The sequence below is a fragment of the Neovison vison genome, chromosome 3 (assembly GCF_020171115.1).
Source record: "Neovison vison isolate M4711 chromosome 3, ASM_NN_V1, whole genome shotgun sequence".
Lineage (NCBI taxonomy): Eukaryota > Metazoa > Chordata > Mammalia > Carnivora > Mustelidae > Neogale > Neogale vison.
Window position 1 is genome coordinate 209,466,764 of NC_058093.1, and position 25,420 is coordinate 209,492,183.

General features: G+C 44.4%; 1 pseudogene; it reads left to right on the plus strand.

Moving 5' to 3' along the window:
• The first annotated feature begins 3,223 nt into the window (after window positions 1-3,223).
• LOC122903614 overlaps window positions 3,224-25,420 on the plus strand; it is a 31,834-nt pseudogene continuing 9,637 nt past the window's right edge.

The following is a 25,420-nucleotide window of genomic DNA, read 5'->3' on the forward strand; positions in this document are numbered from 1 at the left end:
AACCCAGGAGCTTTGGGCACATGCCCGACTCATTTTTTATTCACATATACATTTGTCACTCAAAAGGGGTATGTCCTAAATCTATCTAGAAAGCTCCCATTCCCACACCCCTATGAAGCACACAATTCATGCTTTCCGGGGGTTGGGGGGGGCGGTTCTCAGCCCACGCTCTCACTGAAAACAATTTCGTGAATCAGTTTTTCGAATCAGTTTTTCCTTTTCCTCTGTGCAGTGCATGTTGAAATTGTATCCAACAAGGCCTGAAATTAAACTCTTTTGCAAAATTGTAACTTCTGCCCATTCATTGTCCTCCTCGCCTCCATCACCAGATTGCTTTTCAAGGCCAGTTCTCCCAAATGAACGCCACGTGGCGTTAGGAGCAGTCACGTGAGCAACCAGCAAGGAACAGCAGGGCAGGACCCAGGCTTCTCTTCTGCTCTGCAGCTCTGGCGCCCTCCTCTTGCCTATACCCCCTATCCCACTTCTCAGTGACATCTCTATGCCTCTCACCTTTGCACCCGTTCTCTGTCCTGGAGAGAACGATGCCTCTTATTAATTAGGATTAAGCAACCAATATTAGCAAATATTCAAAGAGCCAAGGGGAAGCCACCTGCCGCTGGGAGACGGAGCTGGCCTCAAAGGACACCAGTCAGAATTTAGAGGGGAGAGGAAGCCATAGGTAGCCTCTGACCTCATGCCCATATTCCCAAGTGTGAGAGCTGAGGGTGTCTAGTGGACTCGCTCCCTCGGAGAACACGTGAAAGTACTTGCCCAAGGATGCGTGGCTGATTAGTGGTAGCAGTGGAACTAGAATCCAAATCAAAGCTTGTCCCATGTCACACGACAGCGCGTGAGAGCAAATTCACAGCGCCACATGGAAACTTGTTACTCCAGATGCCTTCCTCTCCAATCGCTGTCCCCTAAATGATAGTCAACCACACTCGACAACCCAGGAATCAGAGCTCAGCTGGCACTTCTTATGTGCCAGGCACTTTGGAGAAAGAGTCAAAGGAAGGGCAAGTTGTTCCAGTGCTCAGGAGCTTACAATCTAGTTGGAGAAACAAAACATTTGTCCAGCATGGTTTACAGCGTGACCACATGCCGGGCATGGCTTCAGGCACCACGGGAGTGAACTCAGCTAGACCTCACTGAGCATCCCACCCAATGGGGAAGACAGGGCCAAGAGCAGACAAGTAAGGGGAGTCGAAGTGGAGATGATGAAGGGTGGTGTGGTGGACAGTGTCCGCACCACTCTCAAAGACGGGGACGGGGGGAGAGGCGGAGCTGAACACCATCTCTCCTCTGAGGCGTATCTCATGCCACAAGGGGAATGGCCTGGGCGAAGAGCTTTCCCAAGCAGAGGGACAAGGCTGGCATGTCCCACGTACAGGACGAAGGCCAAAGGAGCAGGTAACCCAGGAGAAGAAGAGTCTGAGTTGAGCTCAAAGAGTCAGGCACAAACCAGACCATGCAGAGCTCTTAAGCCCAGGTCGGGAATTTGGGCTTGGTTTAGGGGATCAGCGTCCTCCTCAGACCCTCCAGGCACAAAGCCCACCGCAGAGAAATCAGCAGATACACCACAACCACGACTCATGCCACGTCCAGGGGAGGGGCTGCATGGAGTGATGACAGAGACTGGCTGGTGAGAGGGCCAAGATTCCTGCCACAGGGAGCAGAGCCAAAAGGCTCAGAAGTCAAGGGCACGCCTGTCTGACCTCTGAAATGTACAACACACGTTTATTTCAGGTCTTGGCGGCCAAAGGCCGCTTTTTATGATTCCCAAGTCACTTTTGCATGCAGGACCTAAATACACAGGTAGGATAATTATTTTCACTTTTTGTTAGAGGTGGTACAGGACATGGGAGAGCTTGCCCCTTTGGGAAGAAGAGGAACGGCCTTCCAGAACGTGAAGAGGGCAAATGCAAAAGCACTCAGCGGAGGGACCAAGTTCAAGGCGGGGGGCGGCGGGCAGAGCCAGAGAGGTGAACTACCTGCACTACCTGGAGTTCACAGCCAGGTTTCCACTGAAATACCCTCCAGTAAGGGGGTGAGGTGTGCAAGTCCCGATATCCTCCGGCCACTGCCAAGGGGTGAGGGCTGACTGAGACAGGATGGAATCAGCGGGGCGCTCGGGAGGCGGGGTGGGGATTCAGAGTGTATGTATAGTCAAAGAGGTCTGAACTCAGCTGGCTCACAAGTAGGTCGTTCATGGTGCCCTAAACCACCTCAATATCACACTACTCTATTCACGCGGGTCCCACGCGCAAGGAGTACACTTTGCGTAGCCACTTGGGACTCTCTTTAATTTTAAAAAGCAGCACCTTGCCCTCACCGTCTCCTTTGCTGTTCACAACAACCCTGTGGGGTACACAGACCCCGCCTTTACTTCTGGTTTGCAGACAGAGGAAGGGGGCAGCCCAGGCAGCACAGCTTGCGGGGCGGAACCGGGCCCAGGGCAGGCTTGGGCAGCTAAAGCACATTTTAACCGTCCTCAGCAAAGTGAAAGGCAGGCAGAATTGCAGTCGTTGAGAAACAAGACGAAACTTTGAAGCTGGGGGGAAAATAAGTCTCTAAAGAAAATGCTGGGGTTGCCAAAGGGTTTCAGACACCAAAACATTAGTGGTGGCGTGGACGTTGGACTCCCTCCCTTCAACACCCGACCCCCCCCCCCCCGCCCCACCACTTCCCCAGCTTCCTCCCTGGCAACAGCCAGGACCTTCCTTATTCTTTCAAAGCCTGAAAATCTAGAACAGCTGTAAGATGCACTAAAGTGATTCCTTACATCTGCAGAGCCCTCTCCAAGGCCTAAACCCCACAGAAGGATCTAGAAACCCCACCCCAACTCCTGCCACCCCCTTCAAAGCGGCCACAGGAAACCTAAGCCTCCGAACACCTGTGGAGACTACCAGACAAGTCCCTACTTCATGGATGCCCAAGCTCTCCGTCCCCTGGGGTCCACCATGCCTCCCACACCCCACCCACTGAAGTCACGAAACTTCACATTTTCTCCAAGATACCCCTAAAGAGCCAACTTGCACAAAAGCATTGGTGAGCAATATGGAGTCTACAAATTATTCAGCTGTGTACATGGAATATGGGTGTCTGTCCCAACCCTGACAGAAATCTAAGAGTCCACAACAGGCGTGACCTACGTTCCGGGTCCCTTCCCATCCCCTCGGCACCCAAGCCTGATGGGCTCCAGAGTCTCCCCTTCCCACGCCTAATGCAGACCTTCCAGCCTACCCATTCCCTCAGCTCAGGGCCGCACGCACAAACGCCACCGTCCATGCAAGATGCACCAGGGTTCCCTCCACAAAAGGTAAGTTAGTTGTGGTCTTACATTAAAAACAAGGCTTGATTTTTTTTTATTACCTTTTTTTTTTTTTTTTTACTTCTTGGTTATAAACAGAAATATAGGGTTAGGCTTTATTTTTGCTCAAAATGCAAGTCTCCCCTTTGGGGTCCATGCCTAGAGGACACTCGAAAGCTAGCAGTCAGATCATCCCTTCGCAAGTAATAATTAAATGTCGCTTCCCCTCACTGCGAGGAGCTAAACCCTTCCAACTCCAAACCCAAGGGGTCTGTTGAAGAGAACAGGCAGTTGGGGGTTTAGGAAATTTTTCTCTTGTTTCTCCTGACAAGAAGGCAAGCTAAGGAGATTTCAAGAAGTCAGACAGGAAAGAAAAGGGAGTAGGCTTTGGAATGGAGAAAACATTCGGAGAGAAGAAGACCTAGAAGAAAGAGGCGTGACGGGGATTTAAGAAAGAGCAAGACCAAGAAAGGGTGCCAGTCGGGATGGGGTCCCTTCATATCTCCTCAGAACCTCAGGAAGAGCCAGATTGTTCATCGTCGCAGAACGAATGTTTGTCCTTCAGAAGCAAGAACAAACCAGGTCTGACCTGAGGGTGGGCAGCAGGCGCAGAGGGAGGCGACAGAGTGGGGGGGGGGGCTTGGGCTTCCCTGACAGGAACTGTCCCTGAGTGAGAGGACTGAGCCAGCACATGGCGGGGGGGGGGGGGGGGGGGACACGTTTGCCGGAGGGGTGGGCGCTAAGACCCATTAACCAATGGACCCAAGCCTGAGCGAGGATACAGCAGCACCCACTAAATACCCCCATCTGGGCCTCAGCCAAATCATGACCTATAAAATTATTTCAACCTTCTTCCTGAAGAGCAAAATTAAACCCTTATACCTGAATAAGTGAGAAGTGAATTCACAAGATATACTGTGAATCCCTGCTCTCCTAAAAAGTTATGAATCACCTTTTAGGGCTCCCAACCCAGCAACCTACCCCTGCCCACACACACACACAAAAAGAAAAACCCTCAAAACTTTACTAAGAATAAAAAGGAACTTCTCATCTCCATTCATATGAGCTTTCCTTTCCTCCGTATGGGTTTTCTTTCTTTTATACCCCTCTCTTGCGCTATCTCCACCAACCAGCTTTTCTCTCTGACAAATGAGAATAAAGCAAAACTCACCCCCAAAAATAAGTGAAGAGGACCCTCCCGCCTCCGGGTGGCAGGGAGCAAGGAGGTCACATATGGCATCGCCTTGGCCTGGCCTGGATGTCCAAGCGAAAGACAAGCTTTCTTCCCCTCCAACTCAGGACATTTTGCCCCCCCCCACCTCACCCCCTCCTCAGCCTATCTGAAAAGACTGAGATCTTTTAAAGGACTTCGATAGCATGAGTAAATGTAGAAAATCAACAAAGAAAAGTCAAGTTTATAAAGTGCAGATTTCCCTCCCTGTCGTAGCTAACTATTGCTTCTTGCCTGGACGCTCCACCAAAACGTTCCGTGTTTAAAACCTTTGATGACTTGCTCTGGGTTTACCCTCCCTTCTTCCTGTGAAGACCCCAGCAGCAAGAATCACAAATTCCAGTAATCGCAGGGCCAACCCAGGGGCGCAAAGGAGACCAACCTAACCCCATCAGCAGCGTCCCCTGGCGGCCGTCACCGCACAAAGGCCCCTTTCTGTCCTGCGCACATACATGCCCAAGGCTGCCCCGTCTTCTGGATTTTTCTAGGGAAGCAGAAACATCAATCTTTGTGTGGCACGCCCCAATGTTTAAACATCTTTCCCTGATCTGAACTTTCTTTAAAGATTGTGTGAGCCAACCAAATCATCTGGGTGGGTCGGAGCGGATGAATGAAGTACGGGATTTACGATCTGAAGCCCCCCACATTCCCTGTGGCTTAGGTTGTTTAGGTACCCACACTTCCCCGTGCCAAGGGGGATAGTGACTTTCCTACAGTAGGAATCATGGGAGTTCATTTGCACAGAAATACACAGTCAAAACAGGGATCTATTCTGTCTCTCTCCTTTAAGAAACATTAAAGGATTTTCCCGAAATTGGCTGTGGATCTGAATATCATTCAGGCTAATGTTTCAAGTAATATTTTCCTTAGGAAGTTAAGAATTTCCCCCTTTGTTTTTTAGAAGGATGGGGAGTAAGTTGGGCAAAAGGGTAGACAGGCTTTATTTCTAGATCACAGTTCCCAAAATACAGACAACTTGACCACAAAATTCCTCTCCTTGTAAGATGAAGGATGAAAGGTAAGATTTTTAAAACTGTCCTTTTCAGTTCAGTTCAAGGAATATTGACTCTGCTCTTACTAGCACAGGCCCCAGGAGTCTGTGCGCCAGACTGCAACCCCATCCCACAGAAGCTCACAGAGTCACAACCTCTGACTTACCGAACCCCCACCCTACCACCTCATGTCAGACTGGTGCTGTGGGATCCTTTAGAGTCCCTTACCAAGATGAACTGTTAATTGTTTGCTTCTAGAAAACAGGTTTTTAAACAGTCACTCAAAGTGGAGAAGTTGACTGAGGTTTCTGGAATACACATCTCTTCTTAGAAGTGGTGTACCCACCTCAGCGGGACCCCAGCAATGAGTGAGGAGGTCAAAAGACAGAGATGTGTGACTTCTTGGCCTGCCACATTCTAGATCTTGTTGGGCCCCTATCTCTACACACCAGATCCTCCAGATAAGAAGTCTTTGAGGGTCCCCAGTCATCCCCCAGGGGCTCTCTCTATCCCACGGGGGCTACTCTGTGCCTTGCATAGAATCATGATGTGGTAACTTATTCAGGCAGCAAAAAGGAGAGATATCTTGACTGAACCTAGATGTGGGCTTTATAAAACGGACAAAACATTTAAAACACAAACAAGTTCATTCCCTTACACAGACATGTGAGAGGGTACCGTTTATAGATTAGTTCACATTGTCACATATGGGACATTTCTTCGTGTTGTAATTGTTGGTTTTTATGAAGGCACTCTCCCAGGCATTATCTCATTTGATCCCCACAAAACCCTCTTTAAGGTCAAAGACTGATGGGATCACCCTCTTCCTACCAGTCGGGAAAGAGACGTGAAATGCTGAAGCCTCAGTTATGCAACTGTGAGAACAGAGACCTCAGTTTAAACCCTGGGGTCTCTGACATCACCGGTCAGTCTTCAGGACACAAAATGGCACCAAGCCTGTTCTTAAGAATTTATGAGAAAATACCTTGACCCCAGTTGCAAAGAATGTTCTGTCACATGGTTTGTGGCATCTTGGCAAACGCTTTGGGAGCTGAGAGAACAAAGCCATCACCTGAAGGAACTCATGGGAAAATAACAGAAGGATGTTAAGCACCGATGCCTGAAACCTTGAGCATCTCGGCCTCCCTCAGTAGACATCAGAGCAACTATAACCTCCAGTAACGTAGTCTCTCCAAGAGCATCCCCCATTCCTGAGGACAGCAGGTGGAAGGGGGCAAAGTGGGGTTTGGGAAGAGGCGTCAGCTTCATTTCTTCCATAACTAGGGATGTAACCACTTTGCCCAACCCCCCATTTGGGAACCCTCCCCATTTCCCATTTATACTCCTTGTGCACTTTGGAGCTGTTGAGCCCTCCCTGCCTCCCCCCCAGCCCTGGTGTGGATGTGTGCCCCACCCCTCACCCCCACGTTATGGTTATTCCAAATAGCCGTAATTGTTACCATTAATAGAATGGCTAAGAGAAGTGTTGTGTCGGTAAATTAGGTGAGCATGGTTACGAAAATCATGCCTCAATCTTGGCCGTGCAAAGAAAAAGAGGAAAAGTTTACCCTCTTGTGACATACTTTAATCTCACCAGAAGGAAGGAAGGAACAGAGGCAGAACCTGGAGTCAGTTGTTCAATGGGAACGACAGATGTTATGTGAGGATGCTTTTCAGCGTGCATGAAAGGGGGATTTGTGGGCCGAGCAAGCTTGGGAACCTCTTGGACATTATATCTGCCAGTGTGTCTTATCAGTAACAAGACAAGTACCCTGCAGGCACAACGATAACTCTCTGAACCGTCCCTGGTAAAGGAACCCCCGGGTCAAGAGAGGACAGAGCTCCCCAACAGCTTCCACACAAACAGGAGTTTTATAGTGGTTTGCAGCCTTTTGTGCTCTGCAGACCCTTCCACCAACAGAGTATCAAGTCACCGCACCAAAGAGGGTAAGATCAGGTCAAAACAGATCGCGAGCTAGGATTTCAGGAAAACCAAATTAAATCACAGATGAGTAGAGTTGAAAGGGAGTCCAAGGTCCATCTATTCCAACTCCCTTATTCTACAGAAAAGGGGGTCCTGTGTGTCATGTCAGTGAATTGGGCAAGTAAGTACTCCAATACCACACACTTCATGATGAAATTGGGTTGTAACCTTTCAGAGTAAAGAATTAAATTTAAAATACCATATTCTTCCTACTTCCTGCCGCCCTTCTTTTGTGATTGTTTTAATTAACCACAGGCCATTCTGCACACCGATCCTCTCCCTGAAATCTTTGGAGGCTGCATTTTGGCTACCCCCTGGTTGGACCTCAAGGCTAAGTTCCCTGCTCATCAAATTTATAGGCACAACAATTCAATTTTAAGGTTAGCTAGGGCTAACTTCATGTCTTATCTGCATCATGTTCCTATAAGTACCTGAGGTTACACTTATTTAAGGTCCTGGTATGTCTTATTGTCACCCCAGGGTCTCAAGGGTCCCCTGGATCCCTGTCCAGAACTTTTCCCACTGCATGAAGAGTGACCTTGGGGAGCAGTTTATATGACCCAGAAACAAACCCCCAATGTTGAAATGAGAACCTAATATAACCCCTTCATCTCTATGAGGCAAGCAAGTACCAGAGAAGTTATGTTCTTGGTCCAAAGTCAGACAGCTGGTGAATCATGAAACTCAGTCTGGGGCATGTGTCCTGACTCATAGACCAGGGCACTTTCCTTATGGATCCCACTTCCCCCTCTCTTCCAAATTCTGTTCACTCTGTGCTATTCTGCACAAGCATTGTGCCCCCAAAACTGTAAAGCACATTTTCTACAACCAAAATGTTCCTCTTTCATTGCTTGCTTTGATGGGAAGTGGAAAATCAACCCTGTGAGCAGATTTGGTTGGATTCAACACGACAGAAATTAGCCAACGGGTTGAAGTAACATTCAAAATAACTCAAAAGGATGGACTGTTACATCCATGTTGATTTTTATTATTATTACAAAATATGAACATTTTGTGGACTAAGGATATTCTCCCCACCACACTTTAAAAGATTAACTCATTCAACTAACATTTATTAGAGCCCCAGGCATGACTCAAGGCCCCAAAGATACAAGAGTGGTCAAAACAGTTAAAAATCACAGCCTTCAGGAAACCACAAGTTCTTACATTCTAGTAGGAAACCATGAACATGCTTTCAAAGGCACAGTGGAAAGTACAAAATTCATAGTCTTTGCCTTTTAAAAGTTTCAAGTTTTAAGTACTTGAGGAAAGACAGACAAGGCACACAATCACAGAAACCGTTATCGATACATGATGGAGTGACCAAAGTGAATGGTTTTGAAACAAATCCTGAAAATAATTCAGGAAGAAGATAGCAAATTTTGGCAGCACAAGACTTAGTCACAAGAAGGTTGGAGGGGGGGCTCAATTTGGAAAAGGCACAGCCAGAAGACATGATGGAGAAGAACTAGCTCGTTCAGAGGATGGGAAGGATGCTGCTGGGCCCCACTGGGAAGAAGAAACGCCCGCACACCTTGAAACCCTGATTGAGAGGCTGCAGATTCAGACAGTAAAAATCAAAGCTGTCAAAACTTGTAAGCCCATGACTCACACACCAGTGGAGCCTTCCTCCTGGCAGAGGGAAACCAGAGAAGCCATGTGCTCTCTCATCAGACAGTCACCCTGCACACTGTGTGCTAAGTGCCCAGTGCCAGGTGCAGGGTGCTGGGTGAGAAACCCCCCACGACGGCCACTGCCTCCGGGTAGACCGACGCTGAGCACCTACGTTGTGCCCTGTGTGAGAGGGTCTGTGAGGGAATGAACAGGACACAGAGACCGAGACTCCCCGGAGAGCGGGGAGGAAACCTTGCAAGGAAGTGTAGGTTTTGCTTTACCCAGGTAAAGGGGGAGGAGCCCCAGAGAGAGGTAGGAAAATTTCCAGGATGAGGCAGGAGGCTGTGAAGTCTGAGGCAGGAGCAAAGGGGTGGCTCCATCAACGGATGCGGCCCCAGACTGTAATAACATACCAAAGCTGGGGACGAGACCCCATAAGCCAAAGAGAGCATTACAGAGATTTGATAAGGAATCCCAGGACTGCTCTTCATTGTTTTTTGTTTCATTTTTTTGTGGTTTTTTTTTTTTTAATTAAGTTTTAGAATTGCTTTAAGGAGAGTAGATTGGAATTGGAAACAACCAAGGAAGGCAGTAGCTATGCCCCCATTGAGAAATGCCAAGAACATGGAGATTGGGAATTGGGGAACAGTGGATTTGAACCCCAACCCCCTTTGCTGGATTGCACTCTTGGCCAGCCTTCTAAGGAGTAGAGGTCAATGCTATAGTCCAACACACCCAACAGATGCTGCTGCCCAAGCCAAAAATCTCTCTCAAACTGGCCCTTTCACTCCACTGACCGGTGGTGTGCTCTAGGCACAGAGGGCCACAGCCTGACCATGAAAGGGGAAAGAAGAGGGAAGAGTTGTCCTCTGAAGTCTTCACCCTACCCTTCCCCTGCTTGTTGCCCCACTAGGATAGATTTCCTCCCAAGCTTGCAACTGTGGCAGAAGCGCTCTGGGCCCCCAGAGTCCTGCTCCTTTTCAGACCCTTGCAACCCCAAACTGTGGCCCAAAGACACAGCGGGAAGTCAACACTCCCTGTGTGGGTGACAGTCCCTGTGCCAACACGTCCAGCGGGTGACCCACCCACAGCAGCTGCTCGGCACAGACTGCTGTATGGAACCCGACTCTTCCAACTGCCTTTGGGGTTCCAACAGCTGCCCCGCCCATCAACTGATTCCCAGCAACTGCCACTGCCTCGGAACCTTCTCTGGGTCCCCTCCCCCTCCCCCCATGGGACCAGCCTCTCATCTCCACTGCCTTTGTCTGGCTTCTTAGCCTGCTCAGGGCTCCCCCACCCAGAACTAGTTCCATTCCTATGAGATTCCCAGCAGTGCCAAGCATGGGTGACTGTCTCCCTCAGAGCCTCAAGCTTTTTGAAGACACACTTAAATACTCTGTCAAAGACTCGGGATCACACAGAACTATTTCTTTAAAAAAAAAAAAAAAGAAAAAGAAAAAGAGAAAAGAGAAAAATATATATGTATAGTGCTGTGGAGTGTTGTTTTGGCTGGGTTGACCCGCCCTACAAGATTTGTCTGAAGTCCAGTCCTGGGTCTGCCATTCCCTTCTGCCTCAATGCCAAGGTTGTGACATCCAGACTCCCATGTCCAGAAATCTATCATTTTCAAATTTTGCTGCTGGGCAGCCAGGCTTTGCTCTGAAGGCCCATGTTCTCCCAAGCTGGCCGCACCTCTGGCCCATCTCTGTGTCATTTACCCTCCACCCTCACCCGGGTACGACCTTCTCTTTCCCACACAACCAAATTTCTTGAAAGTGTTCCTCAGTTTGCTCCCCCTTTTCTCACACCCCTCCTGACCACTCTTTCTGGCTTCCCTTACCATGTGGCCAATGGTGTCATCTGTCAAAGATGCCAGTGAGCTGCTCATTATCAAAAATGATGGATATGTTTTGTCCTCATCCTGGGACATCCTGGGGCCACGTATTCCATCGAGCACTCTGTTTTAAAACTCTGTTTGAGCTCTTCTTATTGCCAAGCTCAAGACACAGTCGAGCTTCAGAAGATGAATTTAGGCCCCTTTAAGGAGTTCTGAGTCTGGTGGAAAACATAGACTATTTGGGGGGAATACACAAGGGGAACACCAGGCCCAACCTAGAAAAGTCTTGGGAGGTTGTTCCAAATGGGGAGGAAGTCCCCAAATAGAGAAGATGATGGTCTGTCTCCTGGACCCCCAAGCCAAAATCACAGCTGGGCCTCTAACAGGTCCTGGAAATGACTTTTGAGGAGCCCTCAGCAGTCTCTGTCTGGTCTTACCTGTGATCCTCTCTGAGCATAGGTTATGTTCTTTTCTCTTTGCATACTGGCTTCTTCTTGAAACTTTCTTGATACATTCTTGATACTACTTCTTTTTTTTTTTTAAGATTTTATTTATTTATTTGAGAGAGAGACAGTGAGAAAGAGCATGGGCGAGGAGAAGGTCAGAGAGTGAAGCAGACTCCCCATGGAGCTGGGAGCCTGATGCGGGACTCGATCCGGGGACTCCGGGATCATGACCTGAGCTGAAGGCAGTCGTCCAACCAACTGAGCCACCCAGGCGTCCCTTGATACTACTTCTTGACTTTGTCATCCATTCATCCGAAGTTAAGGCTCCATCCAACCCAATTAGGCACAGCAGAAGGAAGGAGTCACACAGTAAGGGTGTGCCAGTCAGAGCCCCCCAGGTGGAGGGGGCACCACGCCCACAAGCAAGGCAGACAGGAAGCCAAGCCCAGAGGTGGATGGTAGACCAGAGCTACCACTGAGCAGGTTTTGAATTGAGTCTTCTTGCTAACATGATAAACTATCTCTTAAAGAATAGAATTAAGCTCCCACGTGTGGCATCCCCTCCCGCTCTTCCGTCTTCTTTGCCACTAGTCATCCTGGGAACCACTCTACTAAGAGTGAACTGGATATCTGTTTCATTCCTGGGGTCCAGTTCTTCCTGATCTCCTCGTGGGATTCTGATTTGATTCCTAAGACTGTGTAGTCACTCAGGCAGTAGTGCTATGGAGCCCGCGACTGGAAACCTTCCCAATGTCTTTCCAACCCTGCTTTCATGCAGCTGCCTGCTGTAAGCTAGAAGTGCTGCCACTAGGAAGAACAGCTCTTAACATGAATCAGAGCCATCCTGGCTTCCACAGAGAGCACTGCCATGAATTTTCCTCTTCCATGCCCACATTGCGGGGTACTCTGCTCTTGACAGCTGCCAGAATTCTGCCAAAGTATGCCATACCCTGCCGACTACCCAGGCCTGTCCTGGAGTCCCCGCTGTGCCTTCCTTTACAGGAGGATATATTTCCTGTATCCCTAGGGAGTGGGTCTCTGCCTTTCTCCTTCTCCCCCTCTGCACCGACGTGGTCCCTTGCTACAAGCAAAAACCTACATGAACTACTGTAACTCCCCCCACCCCCCAGCACACACACACACACACACACACAAGTGCTCTGGGTATACCTGAATTCTTTAAGCATGCCTATATATCCACGTGTTGTAATTGGTAGTGATCTTCACCCAATGCATTAATGTGGGTAACTGTGGGGACACACAGATGTGTGTGGGACAGGGGATAAAGCAGGAAAAATAAAATGAGATAGGGACCTTCTACAGACCAGTGATGATAATGGGCCAAGAAGCAAGGAGTATGAATAAACCAGTCGCATCTTCTGGATGCTACCCAGGAGGAGGTGCTCTGCTGCCCTGTATCCTCAGGATACAAAACTGTCCCCAACTTCTACATTTGCGACCTTTCTCAGAAGATAACCTTTGGGCTACTGGAATGGCTTCAACTAGATGTGCTGATTGGTGGAAGTAATTGGGAGTTTGGGGTCCCTTGAGCAGCCTGTGGTCAGTGGCTGATCACCAAGGTGTGGGAGAGCCCCCCCACACACATGCCTCGAGGCAGGATCAAGACTGTAGTATAACATAGGCTCCACAGCTTCCCTTGGGATCAGGCCAAAGCTGAAACATCACCTGAAATCCAACCTGGCTTGGGTCCCTCCTACCTTATATTCCCTACTCTCTAACTATCTTCTCCTGGGAGGACTGCCTTAGCAAATCACTTGCATCTAAATCTCTTTCTCAGGGTCTGCCCCTGGGGCCCCCACCTAAGACAATTCTCAGCATGAAAAAAAAAAATGAAAAATAGATTACTATCACAAGCATGCAGAGAATAACAGGTATTTTCCTACAACCCAAGCAAATTTCTGTTTGGAGATGTCACTCAGATTGAGTGAATTTCTGAGTCATTTACTGGCTTGTTCCCAGTGGTGTATTGGTAAGCCAGGATGTCCAGGGAAGAGAAATAGTAAAAGTCCTGATTTCTAGCATTTGCTATTTCCCATGATATAAATACTCCCACCATAGCCAATCTCAAACTCTCAATATGATGTCACTGAATGGGACTGGAAAGAGGTGGCACAAAGTGTTCTCAAAAAGCCAGGAGAGCCAGCCTCACACCACTGTCCAATCAGCAACCCCCACTATTGGGGTTTTGTCCATGTTACTGTGAACAAATGTGATGCTGTGACTTCGGGTGAGGAGACTACCTACTCCCGGGTCCCCTCAGAGACTTTTCTCATGCATGGCTGCCTCTTCCCTCAGATCTGCTGACTCTAACTTTCCTGACATACAAGGCTGTCTGTGGCCTTGTTTCCAAAGTGCAGCATCATCTCATAATTATCTCCCTCTGGGTTTTGCTGAAGTCCCTGAGGTACAACCAGGAAGGGGGCACTTCTCCTTACTCTTCTGTCTGTCTGTCCCCACATGTGGAGAATCTACTCTGGGGTTGGGAAGTGAGATGGGGTGGGGGCAAGGGCCCCCCCACTTTCCTTCCAAATGTTTCTCAATGCTTTGCCCCATCTCTTCTTTCTTTTTTTGATACTATGTTTCAAATAACTTTATCTCACTCATTCACTGAGCCAGACACAGGGGATACAGGAAATTTGAAAAATTGGCTTCCTCCTCCCATGGAGCCTACATTTAGCTCCTGCTCCTTATGCCTAGCCGTTCACTCATGTTAGCTTCTAGCTGCCTGGGAATGCTGTCAAGGCAGAGGAAAGGGCAGTTGCAAAGGCCCTGGGGCAGGAATGAACTTGGTGTTTAAGGAAGAGAGAGAAAGCCAGAGATAGTTGTGCATGTTAACGGGGAATTAGTAGAAGAAGACTCAGAGAAGTAGGCAGAAACCAGATCATGCAGAGCACATAAGTCAGGGTAAGGAGGTAGGAATTTTATTCCCAATGCAAAAGGAAATCCCTGGAGGCTTTTAAGAAACAGAATGACATAATTGGACTTTAACGTTTTTTTAAAGATTAGTGCAGCCACTTTGTAGTAGAAGTCGGGAAATCACTTAGATTAGGCTCCTGAAGAAAACCAGCTAAAAGGCGGCAATCATTGGACCCAGGGTACAGTTAACACAGACAGAAATATTCAAGTATTCGAGGTACCTATGAAGGGAGAAGTGGCAGGACTTGATCACAGATGTGGAGCATGAAGTAGAGGAACAGGCAAGGCCTCCTAAGTTTCTATCTTGAGCAATGGATGGTCTGTGGTCCCCTTATCTGAGTTGGGGAAGACAGAAAAAGGAATCCATGAGGTGGAAGGAGAATGAGTTCCATTTTGTACATGTTAAAATAAGGTGACCATTAGACATGCATGTGGAATTTTCAAGTAGTTTGTAAGCATTGGAACCTGGAACTCACGAGCTAGAGGTGAAAAACTGGGGTCACTAACATGGAGGAAATGTTCAAACCATGGGCTGGATTTTAACCATGACCTGGGAAGAGAGAAAGGTCTGAGTCTGAGCACTCACACCACTTAGAAACTAAGTAATAAAAAAGTGGGGATAGAAAAGGAGAGCAAAATAGAGCAGCTAGAGAACAGTAGCAGAGAATGGTCACAAAAGATGAGACCAGTTCCAAGAACTGTATCAAATGTAGCTGAGCTTGATGTTGACCAGGAAGTGCCAGAGGGCTGTGGCAGCAAGCAGGTCCCTGCTGACTTGGACCAGAGCTGGTTTCAGTACACCACGTGGTACAGGTGCTCAAAAGAGTGGGGCCAAAGAATGAAGTGGACCTGAATTCCTACTGGGAATGATTGACTAGAAAGTAAGAAATATGTGGTGCAAGAGAGAAAAGCCTTAATTGCGGAGAGCAGATGCTAGAGGAAGTGAGAAAGAATGACACCCCCAGCAGATCTAGAGGGACAGCCTTCCACAGAAGCAAAGACCCCTCCCAAGAGGAAGACAGAAATCAGAGGTATCGGTGAAATGGTTTTCCATCTCCAGCCATGAAAAGACAAGCCTTCTGTGCTTTTTCTTCTAGTTTCTTGGTGAGATGAAGCAAGATCTCAGACTTAATCATCCTTACACAAAGAAGGACTATTAAGGACTATCTTAACAGTAGAAAAGTACTTCTCCCCTCCCTACTTTCCTACCACCGTGGGCATCTAATTCAAGACCTCATACAGAGCCCACAGAGCCGTCAGCCATAAATGTTTATTGAAGACACTGCATCTGTGTTAATCCAAAGAATATACAGCTGTAGTAGGGCCTATGATCACCATTTCATAAATCTGAATATCATTTACGCCTAAATTATTATACTATTTCCGGAGGACCCAAACTGTCCCTATAACTGTGATTTTGCTATCGAGACAAAAGCTATCCCTTGATTGAGTTTTCCACATCACAAGTTTCGGTGTCCAAAGAAAGAGCAGACTGGATCTGACCGATAATGCCTGATGAGAAAGTCTTTTTTCGAGAATGGAGCCACAGGACGGCTTTCCTTAATATCAAAGCATTCTATGTGTGCAATGTTGTGATCCCAAGGTGCACAGAGAATTGGATACTTGTTCATTTTTATCTATATTTCGAACCTGACCCAAGAGTGCTTAAACCTCCACTACCTCTTTAAACCCCGCTAGGATGAAATCAAACTAAAAAGAAAAAAGTAGGGGCGCCTGGGTGTCTCAGGCATTAAGGATCTGCCTTCGGGGGGCGGGGGTCATGATCCCAGGGTCCTGGGATGGAGCCCAAATCAGGCTTTCTGCTCAGCACAGGAAACCTGCTTCCCCCTCTCCCACCTGTGTGTCTTGTGCTTGCCTCTCTCCCTGTGTGTGTGTCTCTGTCGAGTAAATAAATAAAATCTTTAAATAAATATATAAATAAATGTAAAGAAAGAAAGAAAAAGAAAAAAAAGATGGTAGGAGTGAAGAAAAAATTTTGGAAGCCAGAACAGACAGATCAATCGTAGATGAGGTAGCAGCCTGAAGAAAGTTCTATCTTCAGGCAACAGCAGGCAAATGAGAAAAGCCCCTGATTTATGCCATTAGACTACCAAAGACGCAGGAACATAACAGATATGAACATGAATCTAGAAATGAGGATAATCTTAGTGCTAAAAAAGTTTTTAAGAGCAGTTAAGCCCTTACATCCCCTCCCACACTCTATGTAGCTGAAGGACCACCCCTCACCAGTCCCTGCAGAGGCCCCTGCCTGGCTCTTTGCAAGTATAAATCAGAATGTCTGAACTGGGAGTGGCTGAGGAAGGGATTGTGGAACTGAAAATAAGGAGATTAAGTGAACGTTGACTTGCTCAATGGTGAGATTCCCCACTCAGCTGTCACCATATTAGGGGCCAAGCTCAAGCTTAGACTCTCGGGGCAAAAACATGGAGGAAACTTCTGGAGAATCTAATCATCCAGAAGAAAAGATCCAAAGATACTTGATTAGAAATCCCCCTCCCCTGCCAGGAAACTTTTCCAGCCACACCACCCCCATCCAGGGAAGACCACACCATTGAACAGTATTGTTCATGTGCACAGAGCTCCCAGTACACTTTGAAGGTCAGACGATGTCTGGACGGTTTGAAGGAAAAATGTAGAGAATGAAAGACACTAAAATAAACATGTAAAAAGAAATTTGGAAGAAATGATTCAAGAATAAGAAAATTTCAAAATATTCTCATTCATATGCTCTCAGAGGCAACGAAAGACATGTCTCCAGTAAACAGGGGTGGAATGGTTTTATATTTTATATATGCATCTAAAGGACAACCAAAGGAAAAAGTTGTTGGAAATGAAGAGTTTGATGGTAGACTTTAAAAATCAATCAACATCAAGGGCACTTGGGTGGCTCAGTCATTTAAGTGTCCGTCTTTGGCTCAGGTCATGATCTCAGGGGCCTGGAGTGGAGCCCTGCATTGGGGCTTCGGTGCTCAGCCAGAAATCTGTTTCTTCCTCTCCCTCTGCCTCTCCCCCCAATTTGTGCACTCTTTCTCTCTCTCAAATAATCTTATTTAAAAAAATCAATAAAACATTAATTTGACTCAATATCATTAGTTATTAGGGAAATGCAAGTCAAGACCACAATGAGATACCACTTACACACTAGGAGGGATATAACCAAATGACAAACAAAATATCAAGTGTGGCTGAGAATGTGGAGGCATTGGGACTTCTTTATATTACTGGTAAGCATGCAAAAATGGTACAGCCACTGCAGTTCCTCAAAAGTTAAACAGAGTCACCATATGACCCAGCAATTCCCAAGATGAATGAAAACATGCATCTGCACAAAATGTGTACAGAAATAGTCATAGCAGTGTTACTCACAATAGCCAAAAAGTGAAAATAATCCAAGCGCCCATAACAGGTGGATGGATAAGTAAAATATGGAACACAACAGAAAGAATGAAGTAATGATACATGGATGAACTTTGAAAACATTATGAAGTAAAAGATACTGATGTAAGAGCCACATATTATATGATTCTAGTCATATGAAATGTCCAGAATAGGCAAATCCATAAAGACAAAAAGATTAGTCGTTGTTGCCAGAAGCTGGGAGGAGAAAGGAAAAGCAAGAAACTTCTAATGGATACAGAGTTTCTTCTGGGGTCGGTGAAAATGTTTGGGAATTGGAAAGAAGCAACAGTTTTCCAATCTTGTGAATATACTAGGGGAAAAAAACACTGAACTGTATAATTTTAAAAGGTAAATAAAGCAATGAATGCTTGGGATACAAAGTCTAGAAAAACCACACAAGAAGGAAAATAATAGAAGAAAAATAAAATCATGAAGTCTAACATCTGAATGATCAGGTGTCTTAGAAAGACCAGAGAAAAGAAAGGAATAAAAAAATCAAGTAATAAATTTTCTCAGTATTGAAACATCAAGTGTCTGCATTGAAGGAATCCAATAGGTAAGACCTTAAAATGAAAGAAAGGAACAACTTAACACATAGATGCAATTAGACCCACAGCATCAAGACTCACATTGTGAAATTTCAGAGCCCCGAAAGCAAGAAGAGAGCCCATAAACTTCCAGAGGGGAAAAATAAAACCAGGTTCCATATGAAGGATTAAGAATCAGAACAGCAATAAAATTTTTGAAAGCAACACTGGAAACTAAAAATCAACTTCATGCCTAAAACATTGTAAGAGAAAAATATTTTAAATACAGAATTTTATATCCAGCCAAACTAGCAAGTAAACATGGTGAGGGAGGCATTTTTAGAATGCAAGTTCTCTGCAAGTTTACTTACAATGCACCTTTCTAAAAAAAAAAAATGTTTTCTACAAAACAGAGTAAAACAAGAAAGAGAAATTCATAGTAGCCAGAAAGTAGAGAATCCTATATACAAGGGATCAATCATGTCCTTGGTATTTTTACCCAAAGGATCTGAAAACTTACATCCACACAAATACCTACACACAGATGCACAGATGTTTACAGCAGCTTTATTTATAATGGCCAAAATTTGGAAGTAAGTAGGTGAATGATAAATGAACTGTGGGACATCCAGACAATGGAATATTAATATGATTCAGTGCAGTGCTGAAAAAAAAATTAGCTATCAAGTCATGAAAAGACATGGAGGAAACTTAAATGTGTATTGTTAAGTGAAAAAGCCAATCTGAAAAGACTACACAATGTATGACTTCATCCATAGGACATTTTGATAAACGCAAAACTGCCATAAATAAAAGGATAGTGGTTGCCAGCAATGGGAAAGAAGAAATGAATAGGCAAAGAACAGAGAATATTAAGGACAGTGAAACTATTTTGTATGATATTTGATGGTGGGGACATGTGTTATGTATCTGCCAAAGTCCACAGAAAACACCCCACCAAAGTGAGCCAATGGGTCAAATTAGGTGCGTCATTTGTAACAAATGCATCGATCTAGTTAAGATATCAGTAATGGGGGAGGCTATGCACCTGTACTTACTGCTCAATTTTGCTTTGAACCAGAAACTGTTCTAAAAAAAAAAAACAGTCTTTAAAAGAAAAGTTAAGGGGCATCCGGGTGGCTCAATGGGTTAAGCCTCTGCCTTCTGCTCAGGTCATGATCTCAGAGTCCTGGGATCGGACCTCTATGGGGCTTTCTGCTCAGCAGGGAACCTGCTTCCCCCCCCCCCGCCTGCTTCTCTTCCTGCTTGTGATCTCTGTCTGTCAAATAAATAAATATATAAATAAATACAAAAGTTAAAAGTTAATTCATGTCAACCAGTAATACTGCTTCTAACATTTCCTATGGAAAAAAAATCAGAATGATTAGGAAAAGTAATATATGCCTAAATGATGAAATATCACATAACAATTGAATTTTTGTTTTCAAAGGGACTGTAATAAAAAGGAGGGAGGCGAAGACCAAAAGAGGAGGTGAAAACAATACCTAGGATGAGGAATTTCCTAGCGAAGGGTGAGAGCCCAGCAATACCCATGTCCCAGGCTGAAAGAGAGAGCAACCAGTCCAGATAGAAGCAGACAATGCAATTGATAATACTAATGTTTGAATGTGTTGAGAGGTGATTCCTACCATGGTAGGAATAGGAGGGTGGAAAATAGATTTTAATTAGTGATGAGAATGTAGAAAACCAAAGTAGACAGAGGATTACTCACTCTAGAGGAAATATAACCCCCTACAGAAATGGAAAAGTGATTCTGATCAGTTATGTAGCTCATCTGTAAAGAGTATTTACCAGGGTGCCTGGGTGCCTGGGTGGCTCAGTTGATTAGGCCTCTGCCATCAGCTCAGGTCGATCAGCTCAGGTCATGATCTGGAAGTCCTAGGATCAAACCCAGCATCGGGCTCCCTACTCCAGAGCCTGCTTCTCCCTCTCCCTCTGCCCTTCCCCTTGTTCTCTCTCTCTCTCTCAAATAAACAAATGAAATCTTTTTTAAAAAATAGATTTTAAAAAATAACAGGAATTTACCTGATCATAATGATTGTAAATGTTAAATACCGGACTAAACTTAAAGAAAACTGTATAAGCGGTGCCTGGGTGGCTCAATCACTTAAGTGTCTGCCTTTGGCTCAGGTCATGATCTTGGAGTTCCCAGATCAAAACCTGCATCAGGCTCCCTTGTCTCATGCTCTCTCTCTCTCTCTCTCACTCTGTCTCTATCTCTCAAATAAAATCTTTTTTAAAAAAATGAATAAAACACTATGGGATTTTGGGGAGGGCATGAAGAGTGATGAAAATATCTTTGCACTCCCCGTGTTTGTTGCAGCATTATTTACAATAGCCAAGACATGGAAGCAGCCTAAGTGTTCATGGATGGATGAATGGATCGAGAAAATATATATACAATGGAATATAATTCCACTGTAAAATAAAAGGAAATCCTACCATTTGCAACAATATGGGTGGACCTCAAGGGCGTTATGCCGAATAAAGTAAGTCAGACAGAGAAAGATACCGCATGACCACACTTATAGGTGAAATCTAAAAAAAAAAAAAAGAAAGAAAGAAATGCAACTCACAGATACAGGGAACAGATTGGTGCTTGTCAGAGGTGGGAGTTGGAAGGTTGGAAAAATGGGTGGAAGGTTGAGAGGTACAAAAGTCCTGGAAAAGTAATGTATAGTACAGTGACTATAGTTAATAGTAAGTACTGCCTTGCATACTTGAAAGTTGCTATCAGAGTAAATCTTGAAAGTTCTCATTACAAGGAAAAAATTTGTAACTGTGTATATTGACAGATATTAATCAGACATGCTGGTGTGATGATTTTGCAACACACATACTAATTTCAAATCATTATGTTTCACACATAATGAATGTCTCATGTCAGTTACACATCAATTCCTTAAAAAAAAAAAGAAGAAGAAGGCGGCAATGTGAGGGGAGGAGGCAGCAAGCAGGGAATGTTAACATTTATGTTAATGTTTCCTTAATGAAACTGAACAGTGGAGCAGTAGCAGTGGAAACATGTAAATTACAAGAGTAAGATAAATATTTTTTTAAAAAAAACCTAAGAAAGTTGAAATTGGCTGCCTCCTCAAAGCCAGAAATGGGTGGGGAAAATTGGCAAAGGAAAGCCAGTTTTCATAAATGAGAGAACAATTTGCCTTTAAAGTATGTGTATCCGACTTTGATAAAAATAAAACTAAACAAAAAGAAGTTTCTGAGAGACGATGTATCACACACAGATGGCAACTGTAGCTGGTAAGCAACAAATGCTTCCTCAGAGCTCACTACGTGCCAGGCGTTGCTGGAGATGCAGGAAGCAATCAGACACTTCCACACACACACTCTTCCAAAACACACATACATATGCATATTGTCCAGTATGTTCACACCGTGGGTAACGAGCCGGTTGTTCTTTTGGTCCTGGTGTTCTAGCCTGACAATAGGAACATGGTCTAAGATGCAAGATGTCTAGCTCCGTTTAAGAAAGCTAAGAGATGTGAAGCTTGTGTGGCATTTCAGGTTTCATTAGCTTGCAAAAATGTCTCCTGTTTCATTGGTGAATGATTATTTTCATCATACCCAGGATATTCGTTGCTTACTGTTTATGTGGGTACATACAAAACCTGGTAATCATCTAATAGCTCTTTTTTGCGTGCTGTGTTGGAAGTAGAGTCTTCATGCACAATTCAACCTGATATCCATGGGTCAGGCCAATGAAATTGCAGGAAAACATCTAATTTTAGATTGCATCATTATAATGTCTTATCCATCATTAAAGGAAAGTATGGTAGTTATGTTTCTCCTTTTATTTCCTGATTTCCTTCTTTTTGGAGCTCTAGGGTTTGGTTGTTTTCAGTTTGTTAAGTGTTGCCTTCTCAAACAGAGTCTAAATATAAGGAATATCAAGAATATTCTAAGTCCATTCCCATGATGTTAGTGATTTCGCTTCTTTTTTTTTTTAAGATTTTTATTTATTTATTTGACAGAGAGCTAGAGAAAGAGCATAAGCAGACAGAACAGCAGGCATAGGGAGAGGGAGAAGCAGGCTCTCCGCCAAGCAGGGAGCCCAACATGGGACTTGATCCCAGGACTTTAGAATCATGACCTGAGCCAAAGGCAGACGCTTAACCAACTGAGTCACAAAGGCACCCCGTGATTTCACTTCTTTATGCCTCACTTTATCCATTCATTCCCCAACCGTGGAAGATTGTTGAACTATTTGGGGTGCTAGTTTAGAACAAATGTTGGGGATCATCCTCATGACATTGGTTTGCCCTGTGATCCACAGGCTAGTCTCTGCTTAGGGACCAGCAACCAGAACCCCATGCCATTCCAGTTCCCACCGGAAACCCATTCCAACAGCCTCGGAAGGTCCCACCCCGGGCCTCCCAGCATGCCTTGTGAGGAGCTCCCCCAGTAGCACAGCTGGGCAAATATCCTCTAAACCAGTGTTTTCCAATAGTTTTGTTCACCCAGTCAGTGAATTTCAGCTCAAAACCTTAACATGTGCATGTTACCGGTCATTCTACTATATCATGATTGTTATGAAACCTACAAGACAGATATGAAAAGAATCTAGATATAAAATACAAGTTTACCAAGATGTCTTTTTGTTTTCTATTGGAATTCCAGCAAAACCACTGTGCACAGCCCATGGGTGCATTAACCCACTATAGACATACCTTGTTTTATTGTCCTTACTGAAGGTTTGTGGCAACCCTGTGTCAAGCAAGTCTACCAGCACTGTTTTTCCAACAGCATCTGCTGACTTCGTGTCTCTGTGTCATGTTTTGGTAATTCAAGATTTCAAACTTTTCCATTATTATTATATTTGTTATGATCTGTGATCAGTAATTACCACTTGCTAAAAGCTCAGGTGATAGTTAACGTTTTTTAGCAAAAAAAAAAATTAATTAAGGTATACACATTATCCTTTTAGACAGAATGCTAATAATTTAGACATAGTGTGCACTTGATAGACTGACTACAATATAGTGTAAATGTCAATTTTATATGCACTGGTGAAGCAAAGCATTTCTTTAACTCAAATTTTTGCTGTATTTTCTTTGTTGTTGTGGTCTGGAAGTGACCTACAGCATCTCCAAGGTGCCTGTACTCTGAATCTCTCAGCTGCCTGGAATCTGGTTAGGAGAAGCAAATACATCCCTCCTGGGTCTTAGTGTCCTTTTCTGCACTTGTGGAGATACAGAAAAACAAAATGCCCAGACCAGGTTTGGATTGAACTAGATCTCATCTATCTGCACAAATTGCAAAAAAGATGTCAATAGAATGATGAAGATGTTCATTGGGGGGAGAAATGGAAAAGAGAACAAAGAAGAAAACTTACCCATAATTCAACAGAGACAACATTACTTACACTTTAGAAAGCAGATTTTCAGTGACTTTCCATGCATTAAGATGCTTCTTTTCCACAATGTGCTGTTGTAGAAGTTCCTTTTTTTTCATTTTTGATGAATATTTTGTATGTCCTTAAATTTGTCAACATTTTTCATTATCATAATGTCACATAATATATTTAATTTTTATTAGTTCATGATTTTTAAACATTTTATTAGCAAAATTTCAAACATACACAAAGTAAACAGAAGGGTATAATGAACCCAAACGTGTCAATCACCCAGTTTCAACAATTACAAACATTCTGCTATTCTTATATCATCTGGAACTTGACCCACTTCCCACACTCCACCAGATTTTAGGTTTTTTTTAAGTAACATATAACATATAATGAATAATGATATAACATATAATGTACTCCCAGATCTTAGTTGTACAATTTTGAAGAATGGACATAACCCACACCCCATCCTATCAAATCTTCTTTATATCCCTGAAAATTCATTCAATGCTATCCACCAGAGAACCATTGTTATTTCTTTCAATTTGAATTTGTTATGTCCCAGAACTTCAAGCAAGCAGAATGTGTAATCTTTTGTGTCAGTTTTTTTCACTCAGCAAAATGCCAGTGAGATTAATCCATGTTTCAAAATTCATTAGTAGTTTGTTTCTTTCTATTTAGGAGTAATATTCTATTGTATGAATATACTACAATTTGTTTAGTCATTGTCCTGACAATGGGTATTTGTGTTGTTTCCAGTTTGGGACTGTTATCAAAAAGCCTGCTAGGTTTTCTTCTACAAGTCTTTCTGTGGTCACATCTTTAAACTGCTCTTGGATAAATACCTAGGAGTGGAATTACTGGCTTAAAGGACAAGTAAATGTATACGTTTATAACATAAGAGTGCAAAACTTTTTTTTTTCAAATATTTTATTTGTTTGACTGACAGAGCTCACAAGTAGGCAGAGAGGCAGGCAGAGAGAGAGAAGGAAGCAGGCTCCCCGCTGAGCAGAGAGCCCGATGTGGGGTTTGATCCCAGGACCCCAGGACCATGACCTGAGCCAAAGGCAGAGGCTTTTAACCCACTGAGCCACTCAGGCGCCCCAAAACTGTTTTTTTCTAAAGTGATGGCACCATTATATTTTCCCACTGGAGAAACTTTAGTGTTCTGGTTTCTCCACATCTTCACCAACACTTGGTGTTGAGTGTCTTTTCAATTTTAGCCATTTTAGTTGATACAATATAAATTTGATTTTGCTGAGGACTAAAGATGTTGATCTTTTTTTCATTTGCTTATTGGCCAATCATATCTTCCTTCATAGAGCATTCAAGTATTTCACATTTTTGAGGTATCTTATTTTTGCTGGTTTGTCAAAGCTCATGTATTGCAAATACTTTCAGTCTACTCATGTTAACGGTATCTCTTGGTTAAGCAGTTTTTAATTTTATGAAGTCCAGTTTTTCTTCTATGGTTAATTTCTTTGTATCCTACACAAGAAATTTTTCTATCCCCATGTCACAAAGTTATCCACTTACGTCTTCTTCTGAAAGCTTTATAATTTTAGACTTCATAGTTAAGACTCTGTTCAATGCCCATTTCTTTTGTGTGTATGATGTGAGGTAGGGGATAGGGCCCATTGATGTGAACATCCAGTTGTTCCACTGCAATTTGTTGAAAAACCTTCCTCTTGTTAAATAACTTTGGCACCTTTGTTGAAACCCAATAGACCGTGTTA